Below are 11,015 nucleotides of genomic sequence, written 5' to 3' on the forward strand. Positions count from 1 at the left end.
GAAATTTTTTGTTGTGCATGTTAAAATTGTTTGCAAATGTTATTCATTTTTCTAGTGTGAACATGCTACAGTATATATAATGTGAAGACAGCATTAGAATTTCCTTTTAAACTGAGATGCAGGTGTTAATTTATCATTAGCTTGAGCAGAGATCAGACATGCATATACATATTGGCACACATGTTTTTTCTCCTTTTGTACAAGTGTTCAGCCTTCTGTCTGAATAAAATTACATATATTGTTAAGTACAGTTAAGTGTGTGTGTGTGTGTGTGTGTGTGTGTGTGTGTGTGTGCGTGCGTGAGCGCGTGCGTGCGCGTGTGTGTGTGTGTGTGTGGTGGAGGGTGGGGATTCTGTATATTTTCCTGCTTTTTTGAGCTGCACATACCTTACAGCATTCACCTGCTGTTCATTGTCTAAATAAGTTCCCTGCTTTCATCATTCAGATCCTCCTACACATGCACTGTAATGACTTTTTGTAGTCAGTCTGGGACTCTGGAGCAGCCTCCCTGGTGTAGTGTGTTTCCTCCCATTCAGTGCTTATGAGAATTCAGTCTGGAACATCGCAATTGGAAATGCAATTCTTTATATGTTTAGCTGATTTCATTTAGTCTTTAACAGCCTTTGCCTTGAGGTCCCAGTGCTATGTAGTTTTACTAAAAACTGAATTGGATAAATAGGAAAAGTGACTGATATTATTTGAAGATATGCTGCTGTTTGAAATAAGCAGAGTAAAGTTTTGGCTATGTATAATATTGGTAACTTTGTTGTACCCACATGCATTGATACAATGTCTTATGTTGTCCTGTTTTTGTCTGTTTGATTGATTGATTTGTTAACCTTTATTCAACCTGAACAACCTAATTGAGATAAAAAATCTCTTTTTAAAGATTGTGCTAATGGAGATATGTAAACAAAGAACACAAAGTACCTCACAATATAAGAATGGCACACAGCAGTTATAAATTATATCTAAAATCTGCAATACAATCATATAACACATTTATTTCATCCTAAAGACAACATACAACTCCTTTAAATAACCCAATAGCTTTCTAAATCCCGAAATAAGTGAAAACAAAACACACAAATAAGACCTAACAAATACGACCAGTCTAAAAAACAATCTATGACACCAACACATGTTGAATTCTAAAATACTTCAAAACATTGGCAGCCAGATTATGCAGCAGTGATTTAAATTCAGAAAGGTCAAAGAAATCGAGCAATTTTAGATGAAGTAGCAGAAGGCTCCAGGCAGAGAGTGCAGCAAAATCTCTTTTATCTACATCAGTGTGAACAAATAAGATGGTTGTAATACAAAAATGGCTTTATAGATATACTGTATATGATGCTTCAGTATTCAGGCGTTAAAGAGGACCAAGAGTATGAAAGCCTTACTCTTTGTAATAAATCTTAGAGCTCCATGATAACAATATATGTTAGTGTTATGTGAGTCAGAAATCATCATCAGATTAATTCATAATATATATTTTTAAAAACTTTCATAATCACATAAAGTAGCGGGCTGTTTTCATCACTGTTCGTGGGCACATACAGCATGTCAGACAGAAATGCATTTTACTGGGAGGCACTGAGAAAGAATTCCAACCCATGACTGGCGGCAAGCTACCTTATTAGAAGAACAAGTCTGGATGGGGGCCTCTTGAAGTTTGACTTGATTTCCCCAGTGACCACCATACAAACCATTTTTATTGCTGTGACAGAAAGGACCCTGGAAAGGTTCTGCAGGAGCAATGACCCTCAAATAGCAAAGAAAAAAGTTTGCTCCTGACATGAGCTAACATCTTGCACCATATACTGTACACTGAAACATATACCAAGCATTATTACAAGAAGAGCAAAGCATGTGAGGAATTTATAGGTCCATTATTTCATTTTAATGGCTTTGTTCTTCTCTTGTAGCATGTGTGTGTAGCATAGTGTGTCATCCTTTTTGTCTTCAAAATGCCATATAGACAAAATAATTTAAATGTATTTAATAGAAAGCATTCAGAGAACATGGCTGTGTGCAATTGGATTTCTGAAGAATTAATGAAAATATGTTTGATTCATACCTTCAATACTCATATCAATGCTAATACCACTACCAACGTAAAATTATAATAATAATTTTGATGATGATGAAGATGTCAGAGTGGGTAGTCATTCAAACAATGTTAATTATTTTCTTCTCTAGATCTGCTGCTATTTCTGGTTTTTAAGATTTGATTATGGATGTTTCCAGTAGAGCTGGTACAGTGAGTGTCTCTGCAGTCTACCATAACTGAGCTGTGTTGTAATCCTTTAACATACTCTATATGCTCTCTTACTGACAGTCTGTCTCAGTCAGCTGAGCAACTTCATAGTCTTTAACAGTGTCTGAGCTTGACTCAAATCTGATTTATTTTCCTCATGCTTCTACAATTCCGAATGTCTGAAAAACCAACTTGTACATTCAGAGGTAACAAATTGCTCTCTGGGGTAAAAGGGGCCAATGCAAAAAAAAAAGTGTATGCAGGAATATCAAATATCTGTCTACAAAACAAACAATCCAAAATTCCCCTTGAAGGCATCAACCTGCTGTTCTGACTTTTTGATGAATGTATTGTCACACATAGCTTTTCTTACAGAGTGGTTCTGATATTGTAATATTTAAATAGCTATAGTATATAGCAGTACCTTCTGAACTTAGGATTTTATTTAGCTGTTGTTGAGATTGAATTTGGTCAGTCTTAAGGAGACAATGCTGAAAAACATCTTCTCTTCAACACTTAGCAGCGAGATTGACCGAAACTGATTTATGTTCTTTGAATTTTCCTCCAAGGGGATCCAGACTCCCCCACTGGTCAGCAACTCTCCCCCTTCACGATATGACCTTAAAGATCCCACATAGGTCTCAGGCAGTGCTTGTAAACTATGTAGGGTACATCACTGGGGCCTGGAGCAGAGGCTGAGCATGCTGCCTTGATGACCTTCTCAACCTCCTTCAGACATGGCTCCTTAAGATTGGGCTAGGCCGATCAGAGCTTTGTTGAGTTCAAGCTCCTGTTCCCTCCTCAGATCGCTGAGTGTCATGGAGGAAGCTGCAACCACCCTTGTCCACAAGTAGTCATTTAGTAAAGTCAAAGGTATCAGCAATGAATGCAGCATGCTTACTCTCTCTCTCTCTCTCTCTCTCTCTCTCTCTCTCTCTCTCCCTCTCTCTCTCTCTCTCTCTCTCTCTCTCTCTCTCTCTCTCTCTCTCTCTCTCTCTCTCTCTCTCTCTCTCTCTCTCTCTCTGTGCCATTCTGTTCTGCGGAGGGTCACAAGCCTTTTCCTTAGGATGTTTCATTGGCTGGCTAAAGTTTGCATCTCCTCTTTTTGATTTTCTTGTATTAGTTTTTGAGGGCTGCAGTTGATGCATTTTGTTGGCTCTGCGGTTCATGGTGTAGATGGTGGGCTCAGTGTTACCTTTCTCAACACGGCCAAACCTTTTGGAGGCATAACTGACAATGATGGCAGTCATTGTTTGGATTCGGCAATGAGGGGTCGATTTGGCTGGTTTCTCCTTTGGCTTGATTGAATGATGCTGGAACTGTCGTTGTCAAATTGAAGCCATTCACTCCAATTGCTGGCCCAGGGCCACTTAATCTGTTGTTATCAAACTACTCTGCAGGGGTTGGGAGAGTCTGGTGCATGGAGGGACTGGGCTCTGTAGGGTGACCCCTGTCTCCTCCTGCTGTATGTCATTCTCCTGCACCGAGCATTTCCTGATGGTTTTTAAGGCCACATTGGTTCTTGCACAACTTTCCGCAAATGCATTTTATGCTGCTTTTCAGTTTGGTCATTTGCATGGATTGATAACCTTTGGTCCATCCTATTGGAAACCATACTGTTCTTGGTTGTCTATCTATTCCTAGATGTCACTGGCTAAGCCAGACATCAGTATGCACAATACATATTTAATGCACTGTAGAGTAAATAGGGAGTGACTTCAGACTCAACATTTCTAATATAAGTATGAGTTAGCAGTCACTCAAAGATGTTTCAGTCTCACTCATTAAACTTATAAAGTGCACATACTCTATGTCTTATATTCCGCTTGGGTTCAACACTTGAATGTTCATAAATAAATTATTTTTAATTAAGCTTTAGTTGGTTTAGACAACTACAGTATGATGGCAAAAAATTCAGCTGATGCAGTGTGCAATTTGTGAAGACATGCAGTGAGTAAATTAACTTTCTGTTTGCCAGCAGGAACTAGTTCCTCTGCAGTGATGTCCCCTCATTTCAATTCTCACCAAATTCCCAAAGCTGTGGCCATAGAGTCCAGCTAAATGTGTAATATGCACAAGTGTTGAAATCAGCCAGTTAAAGATTTTACTGGCTAAGGCTATATTTTAGTAGTAGAATAATTAGCACGCAGATGAAAGATCACAAGCTTGTCTTTCTATTTAGTGTCAAGAAGAAGTTGATTTATTGATTGAACAGAAAATACTTGACTAACAATACAACAATAAAACAATTTCATTTGACAAGCAAAAGTGTCAAATGTTGGCTAAAACCAGCTCCTCCACTGTGCAGACATACTTGCTTTCTCTGTTTTATGTTGTGTGAATTAAATATATTTGCAGTCGGTTCAACAAGGCAAGCAATTTAAGGACATCATCTTTTACTCTGACACACTGTTTTGTTCTCACACAGCTACTCATTAGAGAAGTTCAACAACAATATAAGCTGTTGCCTTTTCCTACTGTCACAGGTTTGTGCTGTTTCCAAAAGTCAAAAACAAAACAAGAAAAGCACATTGCATGAATATTGTTGTATTGTTAAGTCAGTCACCATAACAGAATGTGGGGTTTCGCACAAGAAACTACGGTTCAGCAAAAACAAGGACAAATGTGATCATTTGATGTTTGAGTGTTTTGTTATTCAGATATATAACTGGTATAAAAAGCAGTTTATTTTTCAGATATCTAACCAACTGGTATAAAAAGCATTCCTTTTAAATTTTGACCTGCTTTAGGCACTGACAGGTACAGTCGTTTACCTGCCTTTATTCTTACAGCATTATGATAAATGTGAGATAGAAAGTGTTGACATATAAAGTTTGAAAATCACAGGTTGCCATTATAAAACAAGTAAAAAAATGTTTTTAACTTGGATGATCATCAGTGAGACATTATAAGCAAGTTACACCATACTGGAGGGATGTATTACACAAGATGAAATGTAGCAGGATCTCAAATGGTACAAAGATAACTTCACAGCCAAGTAAATGTATATATCTATATTTGAATCTGCAGGTCTACTGGTTACCTTTCAGCATATATCCTGCGTCAAAACACTATGAAGCAAACATCAACTTCTGTTTATGAACATGTGCAACAAACTGACATAATTTCTACATACATTAACCTCAAGTTTTTGAATGTAAGCCATACCGTATACATACAGTAGATGTCCAACATCAAAACAGTATAAAAATAAAATAAAATTACAAAAAAGGACAAGATGTACCCTTTAACACATAATAGTAATCAGAGCTGTTTAGCATAATAGTTCAATTGAGGTACAACCATGAGCAATGTTAAAATTAAATCAGTTAGAGAAAGCCATTGTCACTTGCAGTGAAGAGTGACAGTGAGCTGTTGGGTTGTTTCTCTTGACCTTAAGTCAAGAGCATTTGTATCTTAAAAACAGGCATTTGCATTGCAAAAGAAGCTGCTGCCTTTCCATATCCATATTTATTGCTGTGTCATCCAGGGCCCAGTGTGCCAAGATGGCAAGTAGACAAAAACAAAGCTGGAGTAGAACCTGACTGATAAACAAGAGTTTTCAGATGGCAGTGAAAAAAAGTGGATTTATTTTCTATGTATGTGTAGCACTGTGCTGCGTGTTACATTACTGTCAACATTATTAAGCCAAGCCAACATGCTGTGCACTGCTCTATTACCAGAGTAGCTCAAAAAAGTTTTCTGAATCCCTTTCAGTTGATCCAGGGCAGTTATCAGAGAAAATATGATGAGATGCCTGTGATCTCAGTGCTATTCAGTGCTCTCGGGGGGCACAGAGGAGCCTGTGAAGGTGACACCATACCAGCACCTTGCACAAAGCTATGCACAGCTTGCCTGGGATTGATATTCCTCAAAACCCCCAGCCAATTACTGAAGTGGAGCCTTGGCGGTGACTGCAGAAAATGTTAAAGGCATGGCTCAGGGGGATGATAAGTACTTCAGTCCTGCAACATACAGTATGATGTTCTTTAAACGCAACATCATTTCTGACTTGTGTTTTGTTGTTCAAGTGAATCAATGTGAATCTTTATATCCTAAAGCACTGGAGCTGTCACTGCAATGTCTGCTTGACAAAGAGCTTTTAGTTCAAACCTGAGAAATGTTTTAGTCAAAGGAATCGAGGAAACTCAACCATCGAGCACTTTTTCACTTGTTATTCCTGCGTGTCTGTGGAGAGCTCTGGGGAAAGTATAGGATTGTGTTTCTTTTGCTTTTATAAACACTTTTTCAGCTTATCAGCACAGTAATTGTAGGTGATGCATTTGTATACAATGTAATGACACCCTCATAGCTTCTGTAACAGTACAACTTGTTATGCAGGAGGTAATCGCCCTCAGAGGAGAGAACAGGTCGACTTCTCTGCAACTTGGTAGACAGCATCTGTTCAGTGATATTTAAAGGGAGAGATCACAGACGCAGTCCTATACCAGTGTTCTCTCTTTCCAGTTAAACACTTTTAATGAGAAAATGTGATTGAAATCAACTGAGACCACTGATGCTATTGATTTCTTTTGGATATACAAGTCTTGCTTCTGAGAAAAATAATATGTGCTTTCTTGGGTATGTGTGAGGAAAACAGCTGACAGCAAGTTAAACTAAATCAGAACAAATGATGGAAACCAGCATGGTGCTTATTTTCTCTGTAGTGTATTCATTAGTCAGCCAATAATTGTATATCAGCTAATAATGATAAAAAATAAAAAGAAACCACAGAACAAGAATTCAACAAGAGATGATGAGGCATTTGACATAAGATAAATGATAAATAGACATGGTGTCTTTTGTCCATTTTTGGTAATATCAGTTCATGATTGAACACATTGTGTTGAAGGCTATTGGAAACTGAATTGGGGTATATTTGCCATGATTGGATGTAAGAATCTGACACAGAGGAATAATGTGGCTTTTTTTCTAGCTTAAGGGAGCTCCAGCCAAATGAGAAAATATCTTTGATAAACAGGATATTTTTGAGTCAAGTCTAGCTTTGCAGCAATTGCTAGGCATGATTGCCTGACCAGCCTGTGATGTTGAGAAAAGTCATTCCTTACTGTGTAGGCAGCAGACAAATAACTATGACATATCAAATCATTAGGAATCAAACACAGAGTTACCACATTTAGTAGATAATATAAAATAGCATCTATATGTGCCTTAGGAAACTAAAATGGATGTTAAAAGCTTCTCAACAGGAAAAACAAAAAAAATTGCCAAACTTAAAAAGAAAAGTCATCAATCATATTACCTTGAGATTTTAATGTCTTTACATTCCAAGTCAAGTCAATTTTCACAGCCGTCCTAAGTCCTAATTTTTGTGATTTAAAAGATTGGTTTGCTTTTTCAGTTAATACGATACTGATGTGCACAAATGTTCATGCCAAATACTCAATTGTCAGATCTGGTAGAAAAAATAATGACAACTATAACAACATAAACAATAATAATTCTGCAGTATTTTAGACTATGTGCTTGCTTGCCTGTAATGAGCACAGCCTCAGGGATAATATAGTGGAGAGAAACTGTTTTCACCTGCTACAACTTCCTCATTAGCATGGCCCAGTCTGCTCATGAGACTAAAGAGCCAGTAAGTGCGATGGAAGTCTTGGCACGATCTGGTTGAGGTCACTATGAACTGAGCTTTGAGAAAATTGAGTTCCATTAAGGAAAAGCAGTGAGGTAAATGATGCTTTCCTGAACTGCTTGAAAAAAAACAGCACAAAAGGAGTAGAATACAACAATCTAATAGTCAACTTCTCTGGATACATTACATTAGCTTGTCATAGCACAGTTCTTCAGTCTGTTTAAAGAACTCAAAATGAATGGAGACAGAATGAAGGGGGTGTACATACATAATGTTCCTGCTTGCTTCATGCCATCTTTTCTTGTGAGCGTCTTCTCACTAATGATGTCTGACAGGGACATGTTGAAAGATAATAAAGGTTAATCACTCTTTGTCCAAGTGCTCAAAGACCCAAATCCTTTCTGCAGTGCTGTCCTTTGTATTCCAAAAGAGCCCCTTCAGCTCCTCCTTCCTCCTGTAATTGCTTTGTAGAAGGGCAAATGTTTCAGGACAAAGTGCAGATAAAGGATATTTCGTTGTGTTTATAATGGCCTCAGCGTCAGAGGATTGCCAAATGTGCTCTCTCAGTAATATCCTTGAATAGAGCTGCTACTAAGGATAATTTTCAGTATAGCTTATTTTTTTATCAATTATTTTCTTAAAAGTTATCAATTTATCATTGAGGTCCTCTCCACTCATAAACATTTTTCTCATTGTTACTTCACTTATTGTTACTACATAATTATTTAATGGAGTTTGACACTAAAGGCTCACATTCATCTGCTGAAGGGGGGAAGTTCAAAATATGTGTCTTAAGCAGAATTTGAACTGGATCTATCTATCAAGGGTAAGGTTGGGTGATTTTGACATTATATATGCTGGTCTGGTGATTTTAATCCAGACCACGTACATAGACAATTTTTCACTCCCACCTTAGAAAGACTTACAACTGCACTGTAATTACAACCCGCTGGTCCTCCTGTAATTTAAATCCCATCCAGAGACATGTTTTTGTATTTGAAAGTGTATTGAGAGTTTTTTTTCTGTGGGAAAAGTTGTTCTTCCTTCTGCTGCATTTAAGCAGTTCATTGTGAAATTTGAATTTTGTGTGAAATTGAAAGAAGTCGAAAATGTTTTTGCTAATCAATACATATTAACACCAACCAGTGGCTTGCACAGACTTTTTGAAGGGCAGGGACGAAAAGAAAAAAAAAGGGCACATACAGCGCTTTCTCGCCACTGAAGAGGGCACTTTAGCACGCGTTTTGGTTCATAAGAGGGCACTTTAGCACGCGTTTTGGCTCCCAAGAGGGCACCTCAGCATGTTGGTGTCAGTGCACACCACTGACACCAACATATACAGTAGGCCTATATATTGGAACAAATACAATGATGGAGAAAAAAATATTATTTTATGTTGAGTTTTTTCTTCCAAACCAAGGTCTTTTGGGACTTTTTATTTCAGCAAGAGACCAAGGTAAACAAAGCTGAACTGTACAGTGATGGTAGAGCACAGTTTGTGTGTGTAAAGACTTAAGGCTCTTTGCTTTGTTTTTAGTCTGCTTGTGTCATAATTGTGGTATTAACTTGAAGAGACATAGACAAATAAAAGACAGTAGTCAATTAAAAGCCAACTCTCTGATAATGGCTGGGGGCGTTGTCAGTGAGATAATGTGAGAAATGTAGAAAAGGTATCAATTTACAACTGAGGGAACTACTTTTAAGCAAATGGGGAGGTCAGCAGTTGTTGGTGTGAATCTCTACAGCAGCATACTCATAGAAGCCTACTGTGATTAAGCGGTTATCTCTCTTATCACAGAATTTCCGGAAAACTGCCAAGACATAATTACAGACAGTAACTATGATGAATCTACTTCTGTAATTACCCTCCAGCTATACTTCCTACTTCCTTGTCACTGACTGTCAGCACCAGTTAATATTTGTATAATGAGACTCCTTTTTTGGAACAACATAGACAATGTGCTTACTCAGGAAATATTTTTTCAATGTCTATCATGCCTTAAATAACATGAAAAATCAAAGCAAATATTGAAAGGTCAAATCTTAAAATGTGTTCTTTTTGCAACCTGACATTTTGGATAATAATATAAGTTTAAGTCATCCAGGAAAACAAATTGCTGAAAGATTTGTCTTTGACAGCACCATCTGCCTTGAATGTGTGTGTGTGTTTTTGTTGTTGTCTCTAGTTTTTCCTGGGCGTATAAATGCTGGTATAAATGCTGAACAGGGGTGTTCAGGTGGCTTAAGGGTTCACAGTAAAACATCAGCCATGTAAAAGCAACATCTCTGGTTTGGGTCCAGCAGGAGTCCTTTGTTGCATATCTTCCCCCTTTCTCCACTAAGTTTGGTGATGCCAATTCAGATCTTTGATGGCTTTCTTTCAGCAAGCCCTGAGAGAGAGAGAAAGAGAGAGAGAGAGAGAGGGAGAGAGAGAGAGAGAGAGAGAGAGAGAGAGAGAGAGAGAGAGAGAGAGAGAGAGAGAGAGAGAGAGACAGAGAGAGACAGAGAGAGAATGGTCAGGGGCTATTTTTGGATGTTGGCCTTAACTTAATACCTCACCATGTAGATTGGATTTTTGTCATTGCGCTCAGAACTATGAAAAGCTAGCAATTCCGCAGCATTAAAAAACAAGTAAATTTCAATACATAAAAGTAAATATAAATGAAAGCAAAATATGTACAGAGGCAAACGATAAAGGCAAAGAGAGAACATAAAACTGCACACAATGTATGATGAGTGCATGGCCACCGAATGCAACCGTGCTGCCATCTTTTTCCCAAGTGAATAGAGTAGTGACATGACTGCTACTGATTGTACACAGTTAATGTTACAAACAAACACAGAATGCACCCTGATCCAGGCCGGGCTGTTCGGTGTGCAGCAAAGACAGCTGAGCACCTTGATTGATTGTAGGAGGTCGCAGGGTTTGTCGGGAAATGAAGAGTACTGGAGTTTAAGGATTGAGTTTGATTCCAGACTACAAACAGGATCAGTACAGACATGTAACATCATGTTGGGACACGTATTAACGTGGCTGAGTGCAAGATGCCATTGTATACAATTGTAGAAATAAGGGTTAAGCAGTCTTTTGAGGAGGTTACAGTAATGGGATATTATCCAATAATGATCCAGGATGTGAGGCATAGCAGATTTTGACTT

Source organism: Scomber scombrus, chromosome 13 (assembly GCF_963691925.1).
Source record: "Scomber scombrus chromosome 13, fScoSco1.1, whole genome shotgun sequence".
In the NCBI taxonomy this organism is placed as follows: domain Eukaryota; kingdom Metazoa; phylum Chordata; class Actinopteri; order Scombriformes; family Scombridae; genus Scomber; species Scomber scombrus.